Source organism: Talpa europaea (genome assembly GCF_964194135.1).
Source record: "Talpa europaea genome assembly, chromosome: 4".
NCBI classification, from domain to species: Eukaryota; Metazoa; Chordata; class Mammalia; order Eulipotyphla; family Talpidae; genus Talpa; species Talpa europaea.
Window position 1 is genome coordinate 100194229 of NC_140070.1, and position 17343 is coordinate 100211571.

Consider the following 17343-nt stretch of genomic DNA (forward strand, 5'->3'; position numbering starts at 1 on the left):
AAATTAATGTAAATACAAGACCAGGATAATAAGAATTAAATATTAGTCATTATTAATAATGTCACAACAACATTTCTTGTCTCATGACAATTTTCTTGTTTTCAGATTTGCCTAAGAATTATGATATTTGAGGAGTTTCCTTAAATGAAGGCATTTATAAACAAAGATTTAAAATCGCTGTGGTTCTCATACCTAAGGCCATTTCTTTCTCTATACTATGAGATAATTTTGTATAAGAAATAAAGAATTGGTGTAGAGACTGCCCAGAAGATACACCACCAAGTTTTTCTCTTTCCAACTAACCTCTTGCCCATTATTCACTGTCAGTCATTTAGTTTGTATCAATTGAAACATTATCACCTGACATTGACCAGTTTTCAAGAATCAGCAAAGTATCGAATGAAACAGGGTATTTTGCTCCTGATGATGTCTCTTCATATCTTATAAGGTCTATCTTATTATATGTATATAAACAAAATACACACAAAATGTAATGTTGTACAAAATATTTATTACATATTGTACATTATGTATTCTGATTTGTCATATATATAAAACATTACATATATAACTATACATTATGTATGTAACTACTTTGCTAAGTGGTTATTACCTACTCCAAGGACACACGTATTTTATGTCCAGTTTAGTGAGCTGATTCATATGCCTGTACCACCAGTAAGAAAATGATCCAACATTTGATATAAAGATTAATAGAAAACTCTACAAATGAACAGAGAATGTGAACCAAAACAAAAATGCAAAATGATATAAAATCTGTCTTGGGAATTTGCATGAAATAGGGAGGAGCAAGAAATATATAGCAAACTTAAAAGCTGACACTGAAAAACAGAAGTGCCTGATAAAAAGAATTGAAGCCAAAAGAATGCCAGCATAATCTAAATGCATTTTTATATAAATACAATTAAACATAAGCTATCTGTTTGGAAAACCTAACTTTGCTTCACATTACATTTTGTCTGGAAAACATGTAAAAATGGCTCATTGCCACTCGCAGAGACTAGATTACAGACTCTATGGAGATGGAGCCTCTTCATGTCCTCTACACCTTACACAGAGGGGGAAATGATCCTTGCACTGTGCTTCATGGGAGAGGAAGGAAGTCTGGGGAGGGAGGCCCGAAGAGGAAGAAGGAACCAGAGTGTGGAGGAGACAGATGGCACTGGGTAGGTTCTGAGCGAGCGAACTGGAGGTAAACTACTCTTGTCACATCCTGCTGAGCACTTAGGCAGTGGCTTCAGAATAAGTTATCACCGCCCTTCAAAGTTCTCATTAACTCAGCAATGTCAGGTGAAGAGGTTTGGGGGCCTTCTGACTGATGCTCCGGAGAGGATTTAGTCTGAGCTAAGACACACTTAGGGGTCAGGTTACCAGACTGGGGAAGAGGGGGGTCAGAAGTGCCAACCTTTGAATCTGAGTCAACACAAACACAGCAAGCAGACAATGAGATCAGAAGAGATTATAAATTCAACATCAGGAACACAGAAAGGGAAGAGCAAGCTTCTAAGCCATGGTCAGCATCAGAAAGAATCATAAAATTTGTTGGAGGGCAATGGAATAAAGCAGAAAAAGCAATAAACTGGGAATCTGAAAACCTGAGCTAGATACTCAGTGCATGTTTGATCTTGGAGAAATCACTTAGTTGTTAGGCATCAATCTTTTTTTAACCAAGTTTTTACTTTTTCCAGCCAGAATGTCTTCATCTACAAAATGGATACAAATAACACAATCTTTTTCATTCAAATGTTTTAAGAATTAAAAGAGATAACACATACAAAGTCCCTAGCACTTAGTAATAAGTATTACTTTAGGAATGCTTACCCTGGTCAGCATTCATAAATATCAATTGCTGTTCCTTTTATTACTATTATTTTTTATCTCATAGGGAATCTGTGCAGACCAATCAGATGAGATATGTACAAGCCAGGAACCTGGCAACATTGGTTCTCAGATCTTAAGTGCTGCCATCTGACCTATCCACCCTGTTCCCACTCATTTGATGTCAGAGAAACATCAATCTGAATCCATGTAACAATATGCTGACAGCTCCAGACACTGATGTCACCAGCAGTGAATTGTCTGAACATGTAAGATGGTGATCCTTCGGGGAGATGAAAGTGACAGCAGCACCGGTGGCCACACAACTACCTTGGTTAAGACACCAGCACCATGCCTCCTGATTGCCCTGTTAAGATCAAACCAATGTGCTTAAAATGTCAGGTTACAAAAAACAAAAATGAACATACACACATGCAGAAGAGAAGAATGGACAGAAATTGACCTCCAATTTGACAGTGATTACATCTGGCCTGAAGGACAACTTTATTCTTTATACTTTTCTGATTTCCAATTTTTCTGCACCATAGTTATTAGCAATATAATCAGAACAAAAAGATGCACAAATTGAGGGCTGAGGTCCCTTTACATGAACTCTGATTAGAGCTACAACACCAGATTGTTTAGTTGGGCTATGTCCAAAGTAGGTTTTTCTTCAGTATCCTTTCTTTCTATTTCCACAGTCACTTCTGGATCTGCATCCTAGATTACTGTACAACTATCTTAGAGTTTATTTCCTCCCTTCGAAGCTTTGCTTGAAGCTGTCCCACCCACATGGCAAGAACATGTCCTGCTGCAAACCCCAGTTTTGCCAGTCAGGCTTCTGTTAAGTCCTTGGAACCATGTCCTATCTCACCAGACATCACTCAACGGTTATCCACTGTTGAGTATCTTTTCCTTCCTATTTCTTTTCCTATATTTTCTTCTCCACAACTGTCTTTCACTAAACAAAATAAAAAGAAAGGATACCGAAGGAAAAATTATTTTGGACATAGCCCTCACCTGACTGAGCAATCTGGTCTTGTCTCTCTAATCAGAGTTCATGTAGAGCGATCTCAGTCCTCAATTTGTATACCTTTTTGTTCTGATTATATTGCTAATAACTATGGTGCAGTGAGGCTTTCATCACAATTAAAATAGGGTTTTCTAAGTAAGGTCCCAAAACCAGCAGTGACAACATCACTTGGAAATTTGAAATATTATTCTCAGCTTCCACCCCAGAATCAGGTTCCACACACAGAATCAGAAACTCCATGTTTTATCAAGCTGTTAGGAATTTTTAATACATGTTAAAGTTTGAGAGTAATGCTTTAAACACTGAACTAAAGTGACCTGCTGGCTCACTCCAAATCTTGCTTTTCACTCACACCTGGTTGCCTTCATACATTGTGTGGAGACTTTGTAATGAGTAACTTGGGTAGAGTGAGTTACATTTCCCAGTATTTCCTTACCTGTAAATTTCTGGTTAAGCTAGCCACCAGAGATTCTGGTGTAAGATTTGGAGGGTGCAAGTGAAGTGGCAGTCATTTTTTAGCTTGCATTTGTTGTCACTCACCTTGCTGTCATGTCATGGGTATGGGCCAACAGCTGGGTCTGCAACTTCCCTACCTTCCCCTGAGTTCTCCTCATTCTCTAACTCCTGGGCCACATGGGCATTTAGCCCAGCTTCTCCTCTGCTCACTCATACCATCAAGGTCAGGGGTAGGAAGAATTACAAGTTTGGTTTGTAGGTTCCAACTTGCTTTTGCTCTGTGTTATCCACATCTTCTCCTTCAAACTGCATGCCCCAATGACCCCAATCACCTGCATCAGATGCAAAGGGCATAAGCCAAAAGTGAGGTGAGGGCCAGGGTAAAAGGAGAGGATGCCACCCTCTACCCAGGCCTCATTAAGCTCTCAATTTCTCCTCTACACCACTGCATAGAAATTGACCGCAAATCTGAGAGTCAGAAAGTCTTTCAGATTAAACCTACATGAATTCTCTGCTTTCTTTACTAATTCTCAAAGGCAAGATGCAGTTCTTTGTATTCTGTCTGGTCATCTTTCTCAAGCTGTTTCACATATCCTTGTTACGTATCCACATCTAGATGAGAAAACTTTTTGGCCAGTAATCACATATTCTTTGGCATACCCCCTCACCCAACATCCAGTAAAGCAAATTGTGTTTAATATATTTTGTAATGTGATATTCTGTCCTTATGATTCAAATTTTTCTGGACATTTCTTCATCATTTCCAATATTTTATATCTAAGCTGATGGCATTCAAATATAAATACAAATATAAATATATATATATATATATATATATATATAAATTTCAAGACACATGTCCAATTGCCTACTGGACTTCTCATCATGGTAACAACTGATATTCATCCAACAAGCTCAAAAGAAATCATTCAGCCTATCCCAATGTTCTTGTGTTTTTGACCTGAGAGAATTGTGCCTTCATCTACCTATTTGGCTAAATTCAAGCCATGACCTGGGTGTTATCCTAGATGCCTCTCACTTTCTTTTTCCCTAAATCCAACCCTATTATTGAATCATCTAAACTGCTTCCTTGATCCTATCCACCTCTTTCCTTGTATCAGGTACTATGTGTGTAATGGTTAAAATGATAAATTGTACAAAAGGTTTCAGGTCAACTCAAATGCTGATTTACCGATTACTATAGGCTAAACTTCAGTTTTCTCACCTGTAAAATGGGAAAAAAAATTACTATTCCTAAAGTATTGTTGTGTGTATTAATGCAGTCAGTTCTTATGAAGCCATGTACAGTCCCTATCACATGGCAAATATTCATAAATATTAGTTATTATGATTTTTTTCTGCCATTACTTTAAATTAGGTTACTCCCTCTTCCCTTGATTATATTAGCGTTTTCTAATTGGTTTCCTGCTACTAGCCTTTCTTCTCTCTCTAAATTATGGATGTGGAATTTTATAAAATGTCAGAAGCATTTTCTTAAATATCATTAATTATTCTTCCAAATGCTGCATATACTTTAGAATGGTATTTTAAGTATATTAATGTTTCAGATGAGATACACCTGATTAACAAATTTATATGGTGCGAGTGCCAAGAACTAATGGGTTTGGCATGAGACCCCAATTACCCCTTTTGGAAATTTAAGACAGAGAGGTACCAAATGTGCACAGACTTCCAGGAACAGCCGTGAAGACCCCTAAAAGCCCATAAGGTAGAAATGCAATACTGTTAATGAGTTATAACACAGGTCTATTTTTCTGGGCAGTGTATAGATATCTGTGACTTTTCTACTTTCTTCCATCACTCACACTGGACTTTCCTAGGATTGCAGTCAGAAGATTCTCCATATCCTTGTGAAAAGATAAGCCTTCAATAGTAATAAAATGACTCTGACCGAGACAGACAGACTTAACAGCTGCACAGCAGATGGCCCTCAGTCATGTTTTAGGTGACTGCTTCGATTGAATATTATAAAATTGGATGAAATTCTGCCAATTTCTCCTTGTAATTATAGAAGTGTGGCGTGCAAAAGTAAAAAGATTTAGTATTCATTAAAGTGAGCATCCTTAATAAAGTCTTCATTTTCTATTTTGAAAAGCTGTATGTTTTCTTATAGCACCAAATCATTTTATTTGTACCTCTGTGAGCTCTGGTCTACATTAGAATAACTTACATAGGTCGGTTACCTTCCCCACTAGACTGTGAGTGACTTGAAGGCAATTCTATGTCTGATCCATCTTTGTCTTTCAGCACCTTGCACATTCTCTGGGCTACAGTATGTGTTCAATGAATACTGAATTAATGAACAACTGGTTGGATAAATATGCCATTGAAGTTTTCATAATTAAATCATACTTTATAATGAAGTGGAACAAGTCACTATTTAAAGGTACTGTGTGGAAAATTGTTATGTATCATGGCAAATCTCCTCATAGTTTATCATATACTTCATATATCAAGTTTACTTAATTTAATACAATTCAAAAATGCACAGATTGAGCATCTATTACCTTCCCTTGACTACGAAGGTACTGAGCTACAAAGAACAATGAGACACTGCTCCTGTGGTTAAGTTTCATTTTCTCTCTTTTGGCACTGTGATTTATTGGCACTCTTCCAACAGAGTGGTGGGGTCTGCCCATGCCCCCTTCCATGAATCTGCATGGGGTTTTGTGACTGAGCGTGGTCACAATCGAGCATGGTGAAAGTGTGAACTCTGAGACTAGGGCATATACAGAATTCAGCATCTGTCTTGCTCTCTCAATCTGGACCCATCCCAGCTTGGAAACCAACCACCTGCTGCAAGGGAACCCGAATTAACCCAGATGGAGAGGAGGGAGATAGTATTAGGTCCATATGAAGAGGGACTGAGACCCTCCAGTAAATGTTCAAAATCTGAACAGAATAAGCTTTTATATCAGAATTTCTTAACCTTGACAACACTGACATTTTAGGAAGGATAATTCTTTCATGGGGGCTATAGGGGTTCCATGAATTTCAGAATGTTTAGCAGCATCTCTGCCAGATGCTGTTCTATCTAGCAGATTTAGATGCTAATAGTAACCTGCCCCATGTGTGACAACCAAAAGTGATTCCAGACATTCCTAAATGTTCTCTGGGGAGAAAGCAAAATCACCCCAATTGTGAACTACTTCAAATGATGCCAGCCCCCAGACTAGGCTGCCCAGCTAACTTGAAAGGGAGAAATCAGCTAGCCTCGCTAAGCCCTGCCCACATTGGAGATTTGTAAGCAGCAAAGACAGTGTTGTTATTAAAAGTCACTAAGTTTTAAGATGGTTTGTTGTAAAACATTAAATAATGGGAAGAACCCCTGACATGAAGGGACTGTTTTTCCTATCCAAGATAGAAAACAAATACATACCAAATAATTACCATTCTGCAACAATTTATAGTACATTATAATCAGCTATAAAGTCTTGCTTCTAAGGCACAATTTGTGTGAGCAAGGATTGTGTCTGTAAACACAGAGGAGCTGCACTTGATATTGAAGTCCTGGTGTGTGGTCACTCTGAGCTATTAGAGCAGCTGCGTTAACCTGATTTTAGTATATGTAATTATATTGTCTTCCTAATTCACTCATGCACTTTCAGCTGGAAGTGGTGAACACCGGATTCTTAAACAACTCCGTATCATTAAGGTCGTCTACAGTAACACACAGCTTGTTTTCCTGTAAGCTACATTAGATGACTCAGTTCCAGGGTATTTGGAACAATTGTGAGATAATGTTCCAAACAGAGCTGCGGCAGTGTCACATTTGGTTTGCATGGCACTTAAAAGTTATCCTCAGATATCAAGGAAAAGGTCTGGACACAAAGTGTGAAGAGACAGTGGCTCACTACAGAAAATAATATGCTAAGTTCTAAAATTTAGATTCTTCTAATTTAAACTTTAAGTCAGACATATTATATGTAAACTCAGAATTTGTGATTTTACATAATTACAAGGAGTAATGTGAAATTCTCAATAGTAGAAATTGGGTCTCATTTGTAATAATGGCAATGGCTGTTTATTGAGTGCTTGAGCCCTAAGCAGTTATGCTGTGTGTTAATCCTCCTCACAGCCCAGCAACTGCAGCTCAAAGAGGTTAAATGACTTGCCCAAAGAGCCTGTGGGATTTGCAGCCTTATCTCTCTGGCTCCTAAGTCAGCTGTCTTTTCACTACACCTGCTCCCTTTGTCTTTGTGTCCTCACTAGTCAACACAGTCTGTACAACATAGATAGATGTTCGAACAAGTTAATAGTTGCTGATTAAAAATAGCTTTGAATCACAAATGCAACAGCTCTGTACAGAAAGAGACAATAAAGACTATTGGGTAATCATTATGATCAATCAGCTGTTGAATGACAAAACTCATAGCCTTAAAAGGGCCTGCTGTATTAAGTCATTTTCTGGTTTAAGAAGGAAATGTTTCAGAAAGGGGAAATAGAAGTCAGCATAAGCTCTTATCTCCTAAGAAAGGTGATAAACTGGTTGAGAATGGCTAAATCTGATGAATATATGCATAAAATATGATGAATGTGTAAGGCTAACTGATGAAAAAAAAAAAAGACCCAGTTGGACTGTGGGTTGTTATTAACAAAGCGTGATGCCTGAAAAAGGTGAATGATTAAACGAATGATGACTGAATAAATGATACATAAATAAATAATGAAAAACTGGTCATAGGCATTGGTAAAACGAGCCTGTCAGGAGAATATGAGCACATACCCAATTGCAAACAATGGCTGCTAATATTTAAATTGGTTGATGATGATAAGTGGGTATTTAAATTAAGCCTTCTTTTTCCTCTCAGTTGCTTCCAGCTTTACATTGATTGCTATAAACTCTACATTCAGACCTAAGATCTATGCTATGTATATATATGTGTGTGTGTGTGTATGAGAGAGAGGGAGAGAGAGAGAGAAAGAGAGAGAGAGAGAGAAAGAGAGAGATGCTAGCATGAGGAAGTGCTCTGCCAGATACACTCTTAATTTTTAATAACCTTATACTTTTTTTGGTAGCTTATGGCCCCGATCACACAGCTTTCCACTATACAAACCAGAATCATTTCACCTGAGCAGGAAGTAGAAAGCCTTCTCCTGTCTTCCTGAAGTAGCAAAAGATGAGGAAAGACCAGTTCCACAGTTCTCAGCAGGGGATGTTACTTACAGCTTTCCCAGGGGATTTTGGAAATACATGGGGGCCCTGGTGTTGTCACAATGACAGGAACACCAATGGCATTTAATGAATGAGAACCAGAAAAACAAAACATCCTGCAACATACAAAGTCCTTCCAAAACGATGTTCCTGCCCAAAGTAGTATCACTGAGAAATATTAGCCAATTCTGTTTTGGAACTTCATAGGCCACTTGTTCAGCAAGGAGAACCAAACTGCAGCCATAATTACAGATAAGGAATGCACAAGGATTGGGCTGAAAAAAACGTCCTGATCTGAAGCAGAAAAGAAAAAAATCCCTGAGGCTATAGCTGCTTCTAATAACAATCTCTAAACTCTCTCAACTTTAAGGACAGCATCTCTGAGTCACTACAGGTATTAAGAATTTCAAAAGCGGGCCTCCCTGGTAGCACAAGAGGTTAAGACAAAACCTATGAAGCTATATGCAGCCACTGCAGCACGAATTCAATCCCCAGCCAGGGAGCTACCCACATGGCACAGCAGACCTCTCCTGACTCACCCACTGTTCCCCTCAGCAGTGTATTTCAGTCAATCCGCCTGTTCTGTTCCCCACTCTGTTTCTGGTGAGTCCTCTCGCTCCCACACCTCTGGCCTGTAGCCCAGTTCTGGTATGCATAAATAAATAAATCTTTTTTAAAAAAGGAATTTCAAAAGAGTGCCTAGGAATAAACAAATGCTAAGATTCTCTTTAACCTTAGGACTATCTCCTGCTTAGACAATAAGCTTGATCAAACATACAGTTGATTAACAAAGGGAACCAGGTGGGCTGCTGGGTGAAAAGCTCATTTAAAGTGCTATAAAATGTCTCCTTCCTCCTACCCTCAGTCTTGGGGGAAACTATGGTTCTTGTGCATTTCTGGAAGACAATTAATGGTGTTCACTATGCAGGTGGGCTGAGGATTTTAGCAGATGGCGACAGGATGGCTGTAAAAGAGGAAAGAACTCTTGCAGATGGTATACTTACTCCTTTCTGGGATTTTCTTTTTGGAGGGGGCAGGGAGCTAGTTGCAAGACAATGCAATAATGATGCAAACATTCAAAGTATCTGTTCCTATACATTTTTGAAAGTCACCACATTATCTTTCATCATATATCACAGAGAAGAAATAAAGCGGGAATTGGAGAGAGGACAACAAAAAAATCCTTCAACATATACAACTATAAATTCATCATATTCTGGAATTGCCCTTCATGGACTCAAAATCTGTTAATGCACTAAATTTCTCCTGAATTTTCCTTCTCCAGGTGAAATAAGCTAATTACTGTAACTTTTTCTCACGGGTCATTTTTTTTTCAATGTTGTGCAATTATTTTTGGTGCTTGACTTCCAGCTGTATGCATTCGGCTCATCCTGTGATTCTGAAACACTACAAGTTGGTCACAATATTCTGATAATGGCCTGTGAGATAGGAGCTGCTTTCATTGGTGATCTCCCATTAGGTGACAACACCATCTCCCTTGGCAGTCCTATCCAAGGCAGAGAAGGTAATTAATGAAACCACTCTGATGTGGGCAGCATCTGCCAGAGTGTGGGCATAGGTTTACCACCATAATGAGCAGCCACAGCCATTAATTGGGCTGCAGAGCGCTCAGTTTTCCAGACTTACTTCTTCAGCTCCTGTTGGCATTGCAAAGATGTCGAGTGGCAGGTTCTTTACAAAGTATTGTCTCCCACAAATGTGATCCTAGGAAATTCATTCAGATTGCTGTCTGTTCCTTTTCCTACACTGGTTTTGGGTGAGTGTCCTCAGAGCATATCCTCTGCCAATATTTCTATATCAGAAAGGGCAGTACATGATAGTCCCCTGAATAAAGCAAATATCTTTAATGATTACTCAGTGATTTGTTCATACATTCATTTTATATTGATCAAATTTAGTAAATATATATTGAGAATCTATTGTGAGCCAGTCTAGGGGTAGTTATAGATAAAAGGCACATAGATCAGGCCTCCCTTGGTGCCCTGGTGGCGCAGCAGTTGAGCACTGGGCTGCGAGGCTGCCCACAGCCTCTGCGGTACCGGTTCATTCCCCGGCCACCAGCGAGAGTCCCACAAAAAAAAAAAAAAAGCACAAAGATCAAGTGGTGACCCTAAAGGAGCTCTAGGGAAGCAGGACAGCTAAGAAAGTCAAGGATTCAGTTCTATAAATATATTATTTTTTAAGTATATGTGGTCCTTTGTGTACAGAGATCCTATTTCTGCCTGGATGGTTAAGTTCACAGAAGTTTACAGAGTAGGTCACCTTTATTGAGAGTCCTGGATTATAATTAGGTGTGACTCTATCCAGAAGCCAGAGATAGGAGAAGCATACCATGGAGAAGACGGAGACCATGCATAGACATAGGAATGCCAGAGTGGCTCCAGAAGCACCAGGTAAGTAGGAAAACTGTGGTGCATTGTTCAGATGGGGCATGGTGGGCATGGAGCTGAAGACAGGCCAAAAGAAGTTAGGACTTAACTAGAAGCTAATTAAGAACAGAGACAATAACTTGTCATCCTTTGTCACTCAGCTTTAGTCTAGGGAACTTGGTCCAGAATTGGGGGCTATGGTACAATGAAACAAACTTCACCTTCTTCACAGTTTAACTGTTGCTCTCCTTGCATTATGGTGTGACAGTGCAAACAGGGCTCCCACGAGGTAAACAATGGGCTTAGTTTTCAAAAAAAGGTCCTGTTTCCTCACACAACTAGAGAATACAGGCAGGAATTTAACTGCTCCTTCTGTAGGAAATTTGTTACGTTAGCCACCCAGTATCCAGTTCCCATCTTTACTGGGGCTATCACCACCAATTTTCTATGAACAACCAACCTACACCACTTTCAGCTCAAGTGTGGCTCCATTCCTACCCCTGGAGTTAAAGTCTGCACTCAGTGGGGTACATCAGCACACACTAGATCACCCCATTCATTGTGACTGCTTCTGGGATAGGCATGTGGCCCAAGCTGGTCTAATCAGGATGAATCACAGGGCTTATTCAAGAGCTGCCAGGAAGATTTGTTCTCTCATGTCCACTGAACACAAACATAGGAACATTTAAGGGCTAGAATTACCGCCAGCTTTATCTTACTATTTTGGAGAATGTGAGAATGAAGTCAACACAGCAGAAAGCAGAGCAAGGAAATGGAGAAAAATTAAGTCTCCCTGATGTGTTTTTTTTTTTTTTTGGTTGTTTTGTTTTGTTTAAAGATTTATTTATTTATTTTATACAAGAACTGGGGCACAGGCCAAATGCACAGGAGGGTGAGAGGATTCACCAGAGACAGAGCAGGGAAGAGAGCAGGCAAACTGACGAAACACACTGCTGAGGGGAGGAGCAGACAAGACAGGAGAGGTCTGCTCTGCCATATGGACACTTGCAGCCTGGCCGGGAACGAACTGGTGCTGCAGAGGCGCAGGCAGCTTCACAGCGCGGCACTTAATCACCTGCACCACTAGGGAAGGCCCTCCCTGACGTGTTTTGAGTCTCTTGGATGAAGCCACAACTGAATCCTGCACTCCTTAGAAATGTATTTCAAAAATGTTTTCCATTTTATTAAAACTAGTTTGTGTTGGATTTCCTGTCATTTGACACCAAAAAAAAAAAAAACCCTTACTGATATACAATGCTAAAATTCTTTTTTTAAAAATTGAAAATGTAGTATCTTCGGGGACAGAATATATGGAACATTGAACAGATGCAGAGTAATGGAACAGGAGCCATAAAACCTGTATTCCAGGTCTGAATTTGCCACTTAGTAGCTATACAATCTTGGAGAAATAACTTCATCTTTTCGACTTCGAATTCTCTAAATTTAAATACTAATTATAACTCTAACCCCTCCCCATATCACAGCCTTGCAATGAAAATCAAGTAAAATTATGAAGGAGTAACTTGTCAAACCTAAAGTGCTAAATGAATGAAATGACTTCTAAAATATTCATATTATTTTAGTAAGTCCTCAAAGACGTTAGCTTCACATTAAGAATCAATGTCATTCTTCCCAGTAGTCTAAAATAAGCCTAGGGATGTTGATATCCCTAGACCCTGCTATAAAACATTAGGTTCCTAAAAGCTAAATGGAAATCACCTTTATCTCAGGTCAGCAGCCAGAGAAGCTTAAAACCATCCTGGGTTCATGGTAACATAGTAGATGTTAATTGGCATTATGTTGGCAGTCATTTAGGTCAAGGAAGAAAATGAAAGAAAGCTTTGTCTAGTATCTATTTAGACCCCAAAGAAGTTCAAAAAAACAAAACCCAAACCAATCCAATTTAATTGACTTTGTCTTCCAGGCTAAAAGGCACATTTTCACGTTTTACCTGGTTGCTGTAGTGACTTGCCCCAGAGAAACAAAGTTTTGCTTGATTCTTAAATATATCCATTGTCACCAAACACCGGGAAAAAAATCCTACTCATTCACTCATTCTCTTTCTCAACATCCACCAATGCAGTTGATCGCCTGTGCTATCAGCTCTGCCATCCACCACCTGCTTAGCAAATTAGACCCACCACTTTCTTAGCAAATCATTCATGTCACGTGCAGTCTTCTGCACTTACACTAGCCCTATCCATTCTCGCCCATCTCTTCCTCATTACAGCCTGAGGTACATATCCTTGCTCTACTGGAATTCTCAAACCAACAAGAAACAGTCAGTGTTTCATGTCATTGCACATTTTCATAACTCTAGAACTATACTTATTTGGTTTCTTCTGACCAGAACATCTTTTCCCTTAGTTCACCCTATCCTTCTTCCTTCCTCTCTCCCTACCTCCCTACTAAAACCTATTCTTTTTCTTTTAATAATAGAGCTCTTCAAAATTGTAATGTTTATTGGGCTCTGACATACAACAATAGGATTGGTAAAAGGGGTTGTATAAGGAAAATTACACTGTTGTCCCCATCTATCTTGTTTTCTACATTTCACGGAACCATGATATAAAGAGATATATCTCTATTATTGAAAAACTCAGGCCAATACTAACAGATGATTAGCGCTAACTAAAATTGCCTTTATGATGAGGCTACAATAAGAAGTGGTATGGGCTATGGAGAACTGAAGATCACACACCATTTCTCAAGGAAGCAGAGAATTCTCAGATCTAGATTACTGTCTTTCGCAAGGATGTAGTCTTAATGTTCACAGCACTTCCAGTTTTCAAGAGAAGTCATAAATCTTTATTTTTACATGAAATCTTCTGAAAAGATCCAAAGGCACAAGTCTGTAAATCTCAACATATTGATCTTATTCAAATATTGCTTTCTCCATGACCTCTTTGCTTACTCCCCTGACCCCACTGTGTCCTTATCCCTTATTTCTGTGCTGATTAAGAGAGTGCAACCAGTCACCATCTTGAAGTGGCAGTGACAAAGTGAACTCACTGTGGAACACAATCATAAAGGGTGGCAAAGTGTGCAGGGCAGTATATGCCTGTATGGGCTGTGCCCACTTCTTGTCTACCTCATTTCAGCACAGCTCTGATGGGCAGTTTGATGCATATTACCAGCATTCTACTCAAATGCACCTTATGGCATCAATTTTTCTGCCTCATAATTTTCATGTAGAAAGAAGCTCAGTCAGTCTGTGCAGGAAAAGTCCCCGCATGCAGAGCAATTAAATAAATGTCCCAGCTAACCTGTCCTTTGCTAGAGCAAATCTATCTCTACTACCATATAACTCTATCACAGTGTTTATACCAATATGTATTTAAAGGGAACTGTTAACTCAGATAATAAACATCATCTTTCAAGGTGCAATTCTTGGTCCCAGTTCCCCTAGGTTCTCTAACCTACTCTATCGCACAGTTATAAAAGGAAAAAGGATGGTACTATTTATAAAAATCTATAGAAGTTTTTGCTCAAAATCCATTTATAATGGATGTCTCTCTGATTTCTGGGTAAGATCATTTTGGTGATTGCTCTCAGTTAATAGGTGTAAGGCAAGTACCTACCCACTCCTAACGGGGAAGGCATGGACCAATGTGCAGAAGCTGCAAAACTGGTGTGATGGGGCCTCCCTGGTGGTGCAGGTGGTTGAGCGCCACACTGTGAAGCTGTCCACAGCCTCTGCAGTGCAGGTTCGATGCCAGCCAGCCGGCGAGAATCCCACATGGCGCGGCAGACCTCTCCTGTCTCACCTGCTGCTCCCCTCAGCAGTGTATTTCATCACTCTGCCTGTTCTGTTCCCCACTCTGTCTCCAGTGAATCCTCTCACCCCCTGCACCTCTGGCCTGTACCCCAGTTCTTGTATAAAAAAATAAATAAATCTTAAAAAAAAAAAACATGGTGTGAGCCAGTCTTTTAAATACCATGACAGTGTCTTAACTGTGAAGTGATATATCCCTGGAGTGATATATCCCTCTATACACTAAGTGATATATCCCCTCTATACACTTTTAATATTTACAGATTTTATGTTTCTTCCAAAGGGAGCCCCAGACTAAAGTGAAAAAAAAATAAAATGGAGAAAACTTATTCCTCTAAGAAAGAAGATCAGATCCCACAATCTAGCAGTAGGCTAAGAGATAAGACAAGAGATGCCAGAGCCGCAGGGAGAGGTTGTGGACCCTGGCCTTGAAAAGCTACATACCAAATGTCTAGATCAAGTTTCCCTTCTTTGAATGAAAGTCTTCTTATGTCTTAGTCAAGATTGTTTTGCCATGTAAAATTTATTCATTTTTTACTAACAGTGAGATTTTTCCAAGCAGTATATAGTATTGCAATTAGGACATTAACATTGATAAAATTGGTTACTCTTTATCAGATCACCCCAGGTTTACTTACATTCTTTTACATGTGCATTTTTTTCTGTATCATTTTATCACCTTTGTGTGATAAAATATCACTGTGGTTAAAATACAGTCGACTTCCATCGAGGTGCAATTCCCTTGTTATGCCCTTATACAACCACACCCACATCTTGCTTGCACCCCTGTCCTTCATGCCTGCCAACCACTAGTTATAAAATCCCCAATCTAATTTCAAACTTTTTAATTTCAAAAATGTTATATGAATGGAATCACAGGGAAAGTAGCATTCATGGAATATATTTCTTCACTAAGATTAATTCCCTTAATATTCAAGATGCCAAGTTATATATATACTAATAATTTGTTCATTTTCATTGCTTTATAGTGTTCCAGGTAGTTTTATAACCATTTGTTCCCAATTTATGGCTATTATGAATAAAGTTGCTGTGAAAATTCTTTTACAGGTTTTTGTGTGAATATGACTTTTAATTCTCTGATAAATGCCCAGGAGTATAACTGCTAGGTTATGTGGTAAGTGTATGCTCACCTTTTCAAGAAACTGCCAGAGTGTTTATATTTCATTTCACATTCCTATGAGCAGAGTTTAACAAAACGGCTTCTCCATATTCCAGTATCAGTGTTTTCTCTATTTTTTTTCAGTTGAGATATAATTGAAAATTTATTAGTTTCAGAAGTACAATAAAATGATTGGAAATTTGTATATATATTCCAAAATGATCACCACAATGAGTCTGGTTTATATCTGTCACCAAACAAAGAAAATTTTCTCTTGTGATGACAACTTTTAAAATCTACTCCCATAGCAATTTTCAAAAACGCAATACAGAGGGCCTCCCCGGTGGCGCAGCGGTTGAGCGCTGGGTTACGAAGCTGCCCGCGGCCTCTGCGGCGCCAGTTCGATCCCCGGCTGCTCCCCGGCCACCGGAGGAGGATCCCACATGGTGCGCAGACCTCTCCTGCCGCCCGCTGCTCCCCTCAGCAGTGTACTTCGGTCCTTCTGCCTGCTCTGCTCCCTGCTGTGGCTCTGGTGAATTCTCTCACCCTCCCGCGCTTCTGACTGTACCCAGTGCATGTATAAACAAAACAAACAAACAAATAAATAAAACATGCCTCTATAAAAAAAAAAAAAAACGCAATACAGAATTCCTACCTACACTCATTATGCTGTACATTATAGCCCTATGTCTTGTTTATACCTTTGACCACCTATACCCATTCTGCCTACTGCCAAGATTATTTTAACCTTCTGTTGTTACATAGGGGTGAGCTAGCCCAGCATGAAGAAGAGGTGATGGGAGACAATGAGGATGGAACCAGAGCAGAGGGTTGGTGTGAGCGGAGCACAGCCACACTCAAATGGTATTTGTTGAGTTGTACTGTGTCAACCAAAAAGATTTTGAAGTGCTAACCCCCAGTATCTGTGAATATGGCCTTATTTGGAAAGAGTTTTCACAGACGATCAAGTAAAAATGAGATCATTAGTGATCTCACTAAAATGGTGTCCTTATAAAAAGCAGAAATTTGAACGAGGCATGCATACAGGGAAAGCAACCTGGAGACACAGGGAGAACGCCATATACAAATCAAAGAATAGCTGCAGCGACCAGAAGCTGGGAACAAACTCTCCCTCACAGCCAGCCCTCAGAAGGAACCAACTTGGCAGACACTTTGATTTTGGACTTCTAGCTTCCAGGGCTGTGAGACAACAAATTTATGTTCTTTAAGCCACCCAGTTTGCAGTATTTTTTATGGCAGCCCCAGGAAACTAATATAGTATTCTTCCAGCAAACTCAGAGATAACTGGGCACAGGATTGGATTTGTGCTGTCACACAGGAGGGATTTTCAGATTATTGTAATTCAGATATTAAAGGTAAGGGTGAAAACCTTAGGGACATGCAGAGAGATGACGCTCTCCCCACTGCTTTCAGAGTAGAGCACTCATCTCTCTTATTGTATCACAGGCAGTTCTGTGACCAGCTGGAATGAAACATTTTCATAGCACACTATACAACACAATATGACATAAACTCTTCTTGGTCAATTTCACC